Source organism: Mizuhopecten yessoensis, unplaced genomic scaffold (assembly GCF_002113885.1).
Source record: "Mizuhopecten yessoensis strain PY_sf001 unplaced genomic scaffold, ASM211388v2 scaffold371, whole genome shotgun sequence".
NCBI classification, from domain to species: Eukaryota; Metazoa; Mollusca; class Bivalvia; order Pectinida; family Pectinidae; genus Mizuhopecten; species Mizuhopecten yessoensis.
Genome location: NW_018403513.1, coordinates 251,918 through 266,685, shown reverse-complemented (window position 1 = coordinate 266,685; position 14,768 = coordinate 251,918). Strand labels below are relative to the sequence as shown.

Genomic DNA, 14,768 nt, shown 5'->3' with positions numbered 1-14,768 from the left:
GAAACTTGTTCTACTTGTTAGTCTGGACACCATGGTTTGTGTATACATTGGATCCTTGTTTATTTGTTAGTCTGGACACTCAGGTTTATTGTACATCAGTACCATGCAATGCTGTGGTACCATATCTGTCATTTTCATCTGTCTTTAAACTCTTCCCTAAGCCAAAAATTCTTAAATGGATTTTAGTTTGGAAGGAGTACTTGGTTTGAATCAAAATATTGTTTGTTTGTAATTTTCTGACTCTAAATTTTTAGGTTCAATGGGAAGGCTGAAAAATCCGGTTGTAACTGTAAATTACAACTGCTGAATTAGCAAGCATTGCATTTTAAAAACCATCAATGAGCTATAAAAAAAATCATTCAATAAGATGTCCCCTGGTACTGTAAACTAATTTTGTTATCATCACCATGTTTGTCCATTTGGAACTGAGTCACCAATCTTCTTCGAGACAGTGGGTATATATATATGAAGCTCCTCAGTAACGTATTTTCTCACACAACACAGACTGTTTATAAATGGCCATTGCCCACACACAAAGTCACACAGCGATCATGTAATATTTGTAATTAGTTGTACATGGAATAAAAATAACTGTGCCTGAATGTTATCAAATCTCATCAACAGTTAATGAGTTTATTCTATAAATTAGAAGTACAATGTATGATCATGTATTAAAAATTCTAAAATTTTAGACAAAATTTGTCAGAATTGTTCTTTCAAATGATTTTTTTTCTTGTCAAAATCTTACCAAGAGTTGTAAGGATTATTTCCTTGAATACTTAATTAAAAAATAATGAATTGGTATTATTATCATTTTTACCTACAATTGTATTTGGTTTTTTACCTGTAACAAACACTGGAGTGAAAAAAGAATAAAGATAAAGACTAGTACGATATAATTCAGAATAGCCTAGTCAGTAAGTTGTTAGGTTAATTAGTTAACCATTTCTTAAAAGTTTGAGTCCTGCATGCATTAGCTACAATAATGAATATCATTTATGAATTAAAGGTTATTTTTGTCTGTTGTTAGAGTGAGCAATGTTCACCTGGCAACAGTTATGTACTTACAAGTATACAATAAACCCGCTAACAAAGAGTTGGTGACTCTGATCTCTCGTAAACGTTTCGTGTAGAAAAATATATTCTGACCAGAGTTAGGCCGAAAACTGGGTGAAATACAAAAATAAACCGAATTTTTTGTAGACTAATTAAGCCTCGTTAAACAGGATGTGTTATATACTTTGGTCATAAAAATTTACTACGGATTTAGATAGCCTGATAGCTTGCATTGTAAATTATCTAGTGTGATCTCCTATGTTTTTCCTGATCATGGTGGAGGTTCCAAATAAAATAATAACTTAATGTTTCGTACTGGTACAATCTAGTGATGGGGTTGAGGGGTTTCCTGAATCCCCCAGAAATCCCCCTTGGATCTACGACTGGTTGGTACACTATATATATATAACTGTGGTGTTCCTGATGATGTTCCTGTTGATTTAAGTGTTATGCTTTGCTTTATAGCTCTCAGCTACTAGGGGGATCCGAACTTGGAGGAGGGTGACCTGCTGCTCTCAGACTGACAGGAACTATCTGACATCAAAACAAATTCTGATTCTTATCATAAATTATTTATTTCCTAAAATAATATCACTAATTAATAAAGCACTTTAGTGGTAGATGTGTCAATGTGACTTCCGTAATACATTCTCTGTAAGAAATTAGGTGACTTGGCACACATATTCAAAAACTAGTTACGAATAATTAAGGTCAGTCTTTTACTGGTACATTGTATGATATTACAGAGATATGTAATGGAGTCGTGTTTTTTGTAAAGTCGACATTCTTGACTTACATACACAATATGTATATCCTAAAATTTATTTTGCTGTGGTTTTAAAGTATTGTGTATTAGGGTTGTTTAGTCCTGTGAGTAAAGACTGCAGCCAGTATCTCGGTGATCCTGTTATAATCTGGTGTTCCGCGGTCGTTCAGGATGTACTTGTCGTTGTTGACTAACCACACTATACATCCTTAAACATTTGAGCAGTTTAGTCATCAGCTTGACGTGCAGTGACTTGTACATTGCACCTCGGAAATGCGCAGCGTTTTAACTCATTCACCCCTACATATTTAAACTGGACTTGCCATGTCTTTGATTTGGTAAGGTTCAAATGTGACTTAAACCTCACACGGGAAAAATATTGTAGGTCCGCAGTCACTGGAGTTAGCTGAATACTTTGTGATGAGAAATGTACGTAACGGAGAGTACCAGGGTAATACATCATAGCAAAGTTCTGGCCCCTGTCTCTCAATTGTTCCTTTAAGTTAAGAAAATTCCTTCAAGCTTTTCTTCAACTCTGTGAAACAGGATTCCAGTATATTTTACGTGGACTACAGTGTTTACTGTACATAATTAATAAGTAATTTTCATCTTAATGAAATCTTCGACTTTGAAACTAAATTTCATTATACAAAATAGACAACAGCATGTGGCTGTAAGAATTGATGCTGTGTTGTTGAGTTACTTTCTTTCTTGATATTGACATCATTCTTGTATGTATTATATATTGAATGGAGATTTTTGACCATATGCAAACGTTATGAGTTTTTGGATTCTTTCTAAATTCAATATTAACATTTAACAGTAGACATTGTCACTAAATCTAAATGTCCTAGTCTAATTTATCCACCACACAGCGGCTTCATAGCGATCATGTTCTCTGCACATGTCAGCGGCAGGTTGACAACTTTGAGCAATGCTTCACAAACTCCCTTCAGTGGCTCGATACAGGCTGAGAACGGCAACAGGAGTATATACAACCAAGCTATAAAAAACGCTATGGGCCATCCCAGGAACCACAGGATGAGAAACCATAGAATTCCCCACAGTATTCCGGGACATAAACCTCCCTTTCCTTTGCCTTCACCTTGACCTTCTCCTTGACCTTCCCCTAAACCCATGTCTGTTGCTTAGTAACTGTCAATTCCTATGCATAAGATACCTGAAAAGAGAGAGAAAAAGGTGTTATGTACTTACATAATGATGTAACAAGACACAGGCCCTGTTGTATAAGTCTTGTCAGCTTAATGACACTTAACTTAAACAAAATATTAATGTAAATAATCTGGAATTTTTTCAAAAAATATTGAAATTAATAAATAAAATTTCATTACCTAAATAAGATTCCAGAAACTCATATAATGGCAGGAAACTCAAAATAATTGTAAAATTTCAAGACACTTCCAATCTATCTCGCTTCAAAATTTTCTGCTAACAACTCATAAAGCTTATAATTGTCAGACTTAATTATGAATAACTGCACATGTCAAATGAATGTTTTGAGTTTAGTACAGTACATGTGTGTTTCGTGATGCTGTTTATGCCAATGGCTACTACATTTGTCGATTAACATAGGATATCACATCAGGCAGTTAACAAGGAAAGGTTGTATAGAGACCAAGTATTGAGCACTCCATTGTTGCTAAGAGACAGACAACAACATTCACTAGGTCTGGGTCAATCAAGCATCAGTGTGAATTTGATCTGTGTTTATGGTTTGTTTGCTGTGACATAAGCCGGTGTATGAGTGACAGGTTCAACATCAGTTAGCTATAAATGCAATTTTATACAGGTGATTTACTGTACTTTTAATGACAAAGTTTTGAAGCTCTCAACTATTGAGTATTACCGACGATCATTTTACTTTCGGCCAATAGGATACCTCCATTGCTTTGTTGATAGGAGGGGACTTTGTTTGCAGATATTAATCACCATGGCAGGTTGTAAACATCTAATTGTGAAAGTAAACAACTCCATTTACTCCTTGGTATAATATCCATAGGTAGACTTTACATATAGATTTAATATATAGCAAGGTAAATCCAGAAATTGATCTCGAGGGATTTCCAGTAAATGTGTATACACTTTTAGAAATTTAAATAAATTTATATAAGCTCTAAGCTAAATTGTTTTCTCATCCATCTGATATTGTATGAATGTGATAACTGTGTTAGCCTATTAGATTTAATTATTTTTAACAAACATGCCAGGGAGATGGCTGTTACAAATATGATAAAAATGTTTTTTTTAAAAGAAGCTGGTAGATTAGAGGCTGTGCTGCTGTCCCTAAAATCCCCTGGATGTAAGATCATTATACAGTCATCACACCAACTGTGCTACTTCGGCAATGGTAGCATAGTGCGACACAGTCCTGCTACAATTATACCCCAAAACGAAATTTAGGTTTAGGTTATTTAAGTTATTTTTACGAAAAAATTACAGTTAAAATCTCAAGTGTTTTGCAAGCAGTGGGACAGGGATCCTTAACTTTAACTCCTTCACCCCTGAAATTTCATAATGAACTATTCCAACCGATTAATTGGAAGAGTTCAAAAGTGTCTCCAGGGGTAAATGAGTTAATTCTCGATTCAATCTAAATTTCGTTTTTTTGGAAAGTTGGAAGTTGGAAGTTCTATTTCTCCATGAAACAATTTACATATCTTAGAGTTGAATCAAACTTAATGTGAGCCAGGGACATTATACCCAGGGCTGATTGCTATGAAGGCCCTGTAAGATTCAAGATATAGTTTGACGAGATCACATGTTGCTTTGTCGGGTAGGATGTGTCTATGGGGTATGTGTGGTATGTGTAGAATTTTTCATTCATTTTTTATTTTGATATTTCTTTAGATAACATTGAAACTATATTAATATCACTCTGATGCCTTAGGCATGGCTACATATACATTACTAGTAACATTTAATGTGAAATTCAGTGTCAAACTATTTAAACATATAGGTACATGTATGCCCAGATATATATGTATAGGAGAATAAGTACAGGTGATAAAACTAATCACAACATACTTTTTATTACAGTTGCATGGAACATGTAGTGGGTGTGGTTACTGTTGTAGAAGTCACTATAGATTAGACCCAATACATATATAGCCCTCAAATCAACCAGTATAGCACTCCAATCTGATCTGATGCCAGCTTGTCATTTATAAAAATTTATTGAAATTATATTGAACTCTGCCATCAAATTTATACTTTTAAAGTAGAATATTTCAAAATAGAAGGTATACTACCTGGTTCATAATACAGCTGGTTATAGCAGTGAAGTTTTGATAGAACTAATCATTTAGCCCTGTATAAGGAAGTTAGTAAAGGTATTTGTATTTGCACTGATTCCTGATTTTGTGTAGGTGTATTGTCTAGCCCTTACCTTGTTTGTGTGTAAGGTGTTAAAAGTCTAAGAATCACTGTCAGGTATCCATGATAACCAAGATTTGTGTAATGAAAATAATAAATCAAGTTTATCATGTAGTGTATTTTTAATGAAGGGTATATTACCCATAGTACATTTAAACTCTAAACTGAGTATCTTCTGTATCAACTACAGTGGATTGAGATGCAGGCCTATAACTGCTTTCAAGTCTGTCCAGTGCTCTGCTCTGGTTAGATTTGAGCCCTGCAGAGCTTTTTTAAGGGCAGGAGATAAATATCTCTGAAACACATACAGCTGGCTCAACTTGGGTTAACTGGGGTTCTACACATGGAACTTAACCCTGCTGTTTTGTGGAAGCCATCAGACTGTGAAAGTGTAGAGGTTGTGCTTCTTATATGTGTAATGGTCAAGCTGGGTCTCTGAGTGTATTTCAGGCCATGAGGGTGTAAAATGTAGCATTTCCTCCTTTAGAATATATTTCAGGCCATGAGGGTGTAAATGTAGTAGTTATGTACCTTTAGAGTGTATTTCAGGCCATGAGGGTGAAAATGTAGAAGTTATACACCTTCAGAGTGTATTTCAGGCCATTATAGGGTATAAATGTAGCAGTTCCTCCTTTGAAGTGTATTTCGAGGCCATGAGGGTGTACATGTAGAGGTTATGTTCCCTTCAGGCTATGAGTTATGCTCCTGTTGGAGTAATGTTTCCTTCTGGCTTTATTTCAAGTAGTTTACAATGTAATGTTGACCTTATGTTCATGTTTCACAGTGTAACCACTAGTGATTTACATCTTTCTGTATTTTGAAGGTTGTGAACATTGTAATGGTATGCGTCTGACGTAGTCCATGGTGGTAGGATTGAACTTGTGTTAGGATTTGGGGTGTATTTCAATGTGTGAGTGTTCAGGCATTCACTACCCAATAAAAACCAATTAAGCTTGACTGTGAAAAGAATTTATTTATTGAAACGAATGAATGTGTATTTGAGAAATGTCAAACATACCGTCTATTTGTATATTCATTAGCGTGTTCTGGTCTTGACATATAACGTGTTTCTGAGGGGAGTTTTCTGCCACGACAAGCAATAAAGCTTAACTATAGAAATGAAAAGAATATTGACGACACCTACAATTTACACACACATGAGACCTTACCTGGGAGGACCTTTGACAGTCGTACCTGTAGATACCCTAATAGGCCTACAGGTATTACCATAACTGTTAAGCGTCTGAATATTTTACCTCCTCAATGAAAAAAAATCTATGGAAATTTTGTTTTCATGAATATATCTTTGTCTTTTCATCAGAAATTATTTTGTCATAGGCATTTGTAGTAAAATTACTTTACGCACATGAAACTTGTGGTGTATGCTTTAGATTACTGGTACAGGAAGGTTTGACAGAAATAGTAAGGAAGAAGTTATTTGTGTCCTGAGATTAAGATTTAATAAATCTGCCATAAATCCACCCTAGTACTCTGTAAAACTTGAAGTTTTGCATGCGGAAGTGTTCAGGTTGTGACTTTTCAAATTGAGCGCAGTGTTAAATTTTGCATATCGGCAATGGTTTTTAAATCTATACATTATTTATCTATATAATCTTGATTATTTTCTCTCTTTTTCTATACTTATACATTTAAATTAGATAATTTAGGGCTAATTTATTCAGCACACGAAAATGCAAGCATTTCCCTTTTCATGGTACTCGACCATAAACATTATTCAGTTATGAGTGTCTTTAATCCAGCCAAGTCTAATTTTATTATGTGACTATCCTACCAGTGTTTTAAGGGACAAATTGGCCTTCTCATGTTCAGTAATCTGCCTTTCTCATTGTCAAACAATCCAGCTGTTGTTTGGCTGGAAATGAAGGTGGCTAGATAATCGATGCATCACTGGATCTGTTTATGTACACAACATGTGGTCCCCTTTCTATGTACAGCTGTTACAAATGACTATTTTGAAGTCTAATGTATATAATATTTGATACAAGTTTGAATCCTGTGCAGAAATACCCATAACACTTTCAAACAAATATGGCAACTTTTTGTTACTGATTAATATATCTCAAAGCTAAATAACATTAGAAACATCTAGATACAAGTCTGCAATATAAGAATAAAAGCCAGGAGTTAACCACTTATCAGGTTCTCAATGTAGAAGTGAAGATTTTGTCAGTTTATTGTAAAACCCTTGTTATATTGCTTCTATTTGTCTAGCAAAATATGCATCAAGGGAAACATGCAAAAGATAATTAACTCATTCACCCCTGAAGACACATTTGAACTCTTCCAATTCATATTAAGGTTGGAATAGTTCATTATGAAATTTCAGGGGTGAATGAGTTAAGAATAAAGGGAAAGAGGATCTTGAAAATATGTTAATGGTAAATGAGATGGCAAATTAAAGAATGGTCAATAAATTAACGTTTTACTGTATGTTGCTGAAGTATATGCGTGTAAGCATATCCTTGTTATATTGCCACCATTTGTGCAGAGAAAAAAATTGGCATTATAAAGAGGTTGGCAGTAAATTGAGGAAAACATTTAAAGGAATTCTTAAGGAATACAGAAAATACTTATTTATTTATATATGTATATATATATACATATACTGCTTCGAAGCAGATATACATATTTATGAAAAAAATGTCTGGGGGAATAAAATATTTGTAACACAAAAAAAATTAAAAAAATACAGAAAATACAGACTTTGAAATATGTTGGTAATAAGTGAGGTTGCTAATGAAAAAATGGGCATGATATTAACTCATTCACCCCTAAAATTTCATAATGAACTATTTCAACCATTCAATTGGAATAGTTCAAATGTGTCTTTAGGGGTGAATGAGTGAAGGTTTTACTCACAGTATTATTACTGACCCCCTAATTCAGTACTTTTGTGTCTGCAGTAACATCCACACTAACAGTATTCAGTTTTTTTCTCCATTTTATTTGAATTGCAGTGATGCATAGTTTTCTAGTGTTGATTGTCTAATGCTAGTATAGTTATGGCCTGTTATCAGAATCATGTCTGGTCAAAGTGACATTATTGCACACAACCAAGCACTAACTTTACATGCCTCAGATATGGATGTCAGGGCTCTGTAAATGGCTGGTGTTCCTTTGAGTGGTATAAAGATATCGGGTGATGAAAGCATGCCTTTCTGTTATCTCACAAGTAATGATAAGCCTGGTAATATTACTTGGTGTTGAGCTTCATATGTCAGAGTGAAGTGTGCTATCAGTGCAGATAGTATTGAACTTACTGCCACTATTTGACCTTGTGTTGTACATGTGTCAAATCTATAGGATCAGGAGGATCAAGTACAAGCAGGAATTTAGTTTTGATTTACATTAATTTGTGAAAATATGTTGGCCTTATATGTAACAAACGTAGAAGTTAGATGACCCTATATATATATGGAGAGAAAGAATATTTAGTTTTGTCAGATTAGTTTATAAAAAGGGAAATATTATATGTTCAAGTAAGGTTTGAGCCAGAAGAAAAATTATATATTGTAAGCCCTATGACAGTATTACAATTGAGGGAAATAATATATTTTTAATGTTGAATGACGTTATAAAGAAATACATGATATTTTTTTAAGTTGTATGACCTTATTTTGATGTAAATGTGAAGTGTTTATGTCCGATAACTTACATCGAGGAAAGTTATGTTTTAAGTGATATGACGTACTCGCTAGACAGGGAAATTATACCAGGTATAAGTTTTGAGTCAAACGATGCAAGGGAAGGGAACTGCTGATGTATTAATTTTACATTTAAGTATAAAACCAAAGTCAAATTTTGACTTCTATTTTAATTGAGATATTTATTTCTCGATTTAAAAACTGATACATTCTGTTGTCATAATACCTGTAATAAGCCTGAGTGGCTCTAGCCATTGTCAAATATCACCCAGGAATAATTGACATGTAAGCATCTCATTTTGTATAGGTTATCACTATGAGTGTCATCGTCATAAACTCATTCACCCCTGAAGCAACCTACATGTACAGTCATGTACCATTTATAATGTTTATGAACACTTATCAACAGACTGCATACATGTGTCTGTGTATAGATTTAAAAACGGATAAATACCTGTCAAGTTATAATTAGCTATTTATTATAATAGAGTCATCACGTCATACACCACTGCCAAGTTAGGGCAGTGTCCAGTAACCAGAGCACAAAATGACAGCACACACAGTACATCTGTATAAGGAGTCTGGTCTCTACTAAATAGCACAACATCACAGCACACACAGCACATATGTATAAGGAGTCTGGTCTCTACTAAATAGCACAAGATCACAGTACACACAGCACAGTTGTATCAGCTGTACTAGATTTGTTACATCTATAAATCAATTCACAACAAAAGGATCATACCAGTTATTGTACTTGTTTTGTGGAGTTGTTTCATGCTGAGACAGTATTTTGCCATGCCCTTGTAAATTTCTCCTAACATTGATATATTTTGTGCCCTACATGTGTCACCGGTGTTTCTGACATTAGAGTGTATGGTGAGGGATATATGTGTGATGGAGTTAAGGGTTTATGTGTGATGAAGTTAAGGGTTATATATGTGATGGAGTGTTCTTATCCACTAACTATAATGATACAGGTGACCAACATATGTACCCATTTAGAGACAGGATAGTCAATGGTTTCTCATTGAATGTCATGCATATACTTCTAAGGCAATATGACACACAAGTAAAACACACGTTTTCTTATGGGAAACCATTGCATTTTTAGGGTAATTACGGTAATATCTGAAACGGCTCAATTACCTGTGGTTAATTAAGATGTTGGTAAATTAAGTTAGCCAATCATGATAATTTTACTGGTAACAATCCTAATTGAGGAACCCTGAATGGTTACTATTAACAACATTATGTCTAAACATTTGATCTAATGTCAAAACCAAGTCACCATTTGTTGCAAGATCACAATCAATTGTATATCTTCTCTGGTGAAGAAAAAACACTTTTTTGTTTACATAATAGTAATTATTCACTACAGTTATGTGACATTATTTTTACTCTCCATTTGTTGGTAGTGAGGGAGGTGGCAAATGAAAGAGGGTCATTAAATGAAGGTTTTACGGTTATGAACCATTTGATATACGTTACTGTAATAGGTATTACAGAGGATGGTGGTTCCCTGCCCTGGCCCTTAGTGAGGATTTACCTTCTTTCAAGTCCTCACTTGAAGGTTACCACCAGTCTCTCTACTAATTTTGCATCCTCGTTATGTACATAGTTTTAATATAATACCTAAAAATTACAAACAAACAAAATTCTTTGAAAAGCCACCTCCCAGGGTCAATTGCACTCCAACCTTGGAGTTCTGATCCTTGTAATGGAAGTAGAAGAAGTACAGTGACATGATAAGTAACCATTAAAACAGCACCGGCCTTAAAGAGCCATACCTTAATGGAACCACATATCCTGTTTGATTGGAAAGACCTCAAAGGTACATGCTACAATCTCTAAAGAAACAACCATGGGTAAGAGTTGTTAAAAATGTTTTCAGCTGAATTTATCAATATATTTCACATCTGTATGTGTATGACCTGCTGATAATTTGAGAAACACTTCCCGTATGAGATTACACTTGAGTAAACAATCTCAACACTCAAGATTTCAGATGTCAAGTCCTCAACTGATCTTTGCTCATCTTATAATTGTTCCCCTTGCTTTTAGATTCCTTGTCTCCTCAACTAGATGTTATAGACACTTTCCTCCATCAGATCTCGACTACCTGTACAGCTGAACCAGTACATAAGTCACCTCCAGTAATGCATAGTGACAATTTTTGCCATGTGTGGTACATAAAAACAGTCTGTGATGTACTACTAACTATTCCATGTAGAACATTTTGATGGACTCTAATTTAGAAGTAATGAATCATTCTGTATGGTAAGGTGTGCTAGTTTTCTGTAAGTATTGATTACAATATTATAGCTGTCAGCTGTGAATGTCGCTGAAACGTATAGCTGCCACAGCGTAATGGATAGATGGCTATATATCTTACCTGCTTACAGACGCTAGTGGCTCAAACCGCGGTAATGAAAAATATCACAACAGTAGCTTTACCTGAAAGGCTGGCAGACAACCATGCAGTTGTGCTTGTGTGTATATCCTGATTCACCCAGGATAGTATATATCCTTGGGTGTGATATATCCCTGGGGTAGGTGAATGCTCTAGATGAACTTCTAGCCCGATCTGCTGTAAGACTCCGCAGTACAGTGGCAACCAGCCTTGATACAAACTTTATTAATAATTAGATTCATGCATCAGTGGAGGGTTATTGACAGGACTGTGAATGTGGATGGACCAGTGTGGGTGTGGGGACACATATGGGGCGGGTTCTCCTGCAGTTGTCATGGCATCAGTAAATAGTAAACATGTTACCTACCTTACCTGTGTCCTCTGGTATACGGTCCTTCTTCTAGTTGACCGTAAACTGGAGCAATCAACCCTCTTCACAAAGTCTCAAATCACCAAAGAGTTTGATATTCACGCCACTGCCTCGATGTTAACCCAGCACTGCCCCGCCCAAATATCACTGTATATACACACTGTAGGCCCTACACTGTCCTGTATAGTAATAACCACACGTATCTGGAAAAATTTGGGAACATCGAGGGTATAGTGTGTAAACAGACCTGACCTGTATACCGCTATAGTGTGTACACATGTATACAGGCCCAGACCCCCTCCCTTAAATATTTACTTAGCCAGCGGTTAGTTTGCTGACCATAAGCCCTCAAGTCAATACTATACCGAACCTCCAATAATGGTCAGTCCAGCTGAAGTGGTCAGTTCTTAATAGTTTTAACATTGAATACATATTGGATTTTCTATGGTAAATAATATTGTTGCTAATTCTAAAAGTATTGTACACAAGTGTTACAACACCAAAGATGCGCTTTTTGTAATGCATTGAACTATAAATGTGGACTGCTTTTGTGAATAGATTGACTTTAAAAACTATAATGTGACACTGTTTTCATTTGTCCTAATCCAGGAATGTAAACTGAATACGTGTACCAGTAATTATGTCTGGTCCAACCAGGAATTACATACAGTAACAGGACTAGAGACGAATAGATCAAATTCCATTCAGCTACGTTATAATTAAAGAAGGTTTTATTAAAATGTTTAGTGGTTAAATTTCAAGTGGAAAATATAAAAAGTTGAAATAATTTCTATACCTGCAGTATATACATGTACCTTAAGCATTAAAAATATAAGTGACGTATAACTCTGGTTATTTTCAGTGTAATATGACTGGATGGAATGTCATGTTGCCATGTTCAGGTTGTGTATGACATTTCAGTGTTAAGGATGTCACTTTCAGATGACCGTTGTGAGCCCCATCATCTGTGGACACCAACTGCCTATAACATGTAGCTGGTACTGAGCATTTGACAGTGATGGACATTTGGCCAGCATAACACCCATCCTGTCGACCTCCAACACTAATCTCTTATCCTTAATTCTGACACTGCCAGTAACCTTCAACCCTGACCTCTGACCCATACATCAAAATTACATCTAATTATATAACCTCCTTACTGTTAAGTTGTTTGTCCATGAGCATGGTGGCCTCATATACATTTTCTCATAGTGTATTGTCACTATAGTTCTGTGTTACAGGTAGGACTATGTTCTGGTACACCTTAGATGAACTTTGACTTGTACATTCCTCCTTTGGTATAGCTTAATTATAAGACATCATCCTGGTGAACCCTGACCCCTACATCAATTTTGGGGGTTTTCAAAAACATACTGTATTCTTAATGACATCTGCCCCCACATACCCCTGCAGTTCTAGCTCCCAATACATAATTCTGATGAACTCTGATCCTATACACTTTATACATCATCCTGATGACCTCTGACCCATAGTGGTTCTCCCAAGTACACCTAATATACATCATCCTGATGACCTCTGACCCAAAATGGTTTTCCCTAGTACACCTTATAAACATCATTCTGATGACCTCCGACCCATAGTGGTTCTCCCAAGTACACCTAATATACATCATCCTGATGACCTCTGACCCATAGTGGTTCTCCCAAGTACACCTTTTAAACATCATCCTAATGACCTAGCTCTGACCCATAGTGGTTCTCCCACTACACACAAGCGTATTCTTCGGAACCCTCAGGTACAAGTCTCCACTGTAATGTGAAACCTTCCTACAATACCGCCAAGTTTAAAGTTCCTCTGTCATAAGATGGAACAATGCCACTGTCTGATCAGTAACACAAAAGGGGTCAGGGTCATATGTTGTGCCCTAGGCTCTGTCCTTATTGTTTCCTTAATGCCTAATGATGCTTGTCCTGGCCTATGTAGTTCAGGAGTATTGTGTAAATGTTTGGCAGTCACATGGTAGAGATGTTTGTAACATCCTAACAGAGTTACATTTTCCCTTCAGTACAACATTCCTTCACTGATTGTTATAGTGCAGAATGCCTATTGCCCAACTAGTGTTATATGTAGTATAATTTCTTTTCTATTTGTGAAAGATCTTTTATAGCGTAATAAATTACTTCCCATAGTCAAAGAGGATGATTAAATAAAATTTCATAAATGCATTCATTACAAGGTGGTGTGCTGTTTTGTAGACTTTAGATTGAAGTCAAAGGAATATATGAAAAAAAATAACATTTGAGGAGATGTTTGACAGGGCAGTTATAAGAGTAAAACAAGCATGCATTTAAATTACACCTAATATTTGGCACCGAACACCTTCCCTGAATAAAGGACATGCTACAGATAATAAGCATAGCTTAACATATGATTGATCAGTCTGGAGTGCCTACATCAAGTTTTTACCTCAATCTGTAGGATTGGTTAATATTGACACAGGATTATCTTAACAATAAACATTGTAGCTAGGCTGTAACCCACTGCCACGCCCTGTTTGCAAATGGACGTGTGTAGCTAGGCTGTAACCCACTGCCACGCCCTGTTTGTAAAGGGACGCGCAGACATTATTATACCACGTATACGTCACTAAAGACGTCGGTGATGTACATTCCTATGCGACCTTCTCTTGCCATCCACATCACAGGAATAATTATCACTTATATAAAAAAAAATCATTTTTAGTGATAGGAGTTGGCGAGAAAACAACTGAATCACTGGTACATATAACTAATATACTGCCAGTCACAGCCCACAGGTCCCGTGCACATCTAGGTCTACGGCTGTAGGGTAAGGGGTGACACTAGATTCCAGAAAGGAAATGTATTGTGGCCTCATATAACACACGATATACTGGGTTTACCTTTCACATACAGTGATAAATCTACATACCAGTCCTGAGTCTATACTCATAGAATTTTGATGGGACTTTTAGAATTTCTGGAAATACTTAGATTTAACATTGTGGGACCCATTGTTTTAAGCAATACAGTTAAAAAGGACCAATAAAATAACTTGCAGATTGATTACTGTACATACATCCTATGAGAAAGAGTTCCAAAACATTCTTTACTACAATGACATTTA

General features: G+C 35.6%; 1 protein-coding gene and 1 long non-coding RNA gene across 4 annotated transcripts in view; one reads left to right on the top strand and one right to left on the bottom strand.

Annotated features, from left to right (window-relative positions):
* The window catches only part of LOC110446910 (copine-3-like), a 53,719-nt gene that overhangs the window by 15,591 nt on the left and 23,360 nt on the right, over positions 1-14,768 (top strand). The gene's annotated exons all lie outside the window — the stretch shown is intronic.
* On the bottom strand, positions 1,613-11,898 carry LOC110447033. The gene is made up of 2 exons (XR_002462549.1): positions 11,661-11,898; positions 1,613-3,002 (listed from the first exon to the last, which is right to left on the bottom strand). It is a non-coding gene; the product is annotated as an uncharacterized LOC110447033 (long non-coding RNA).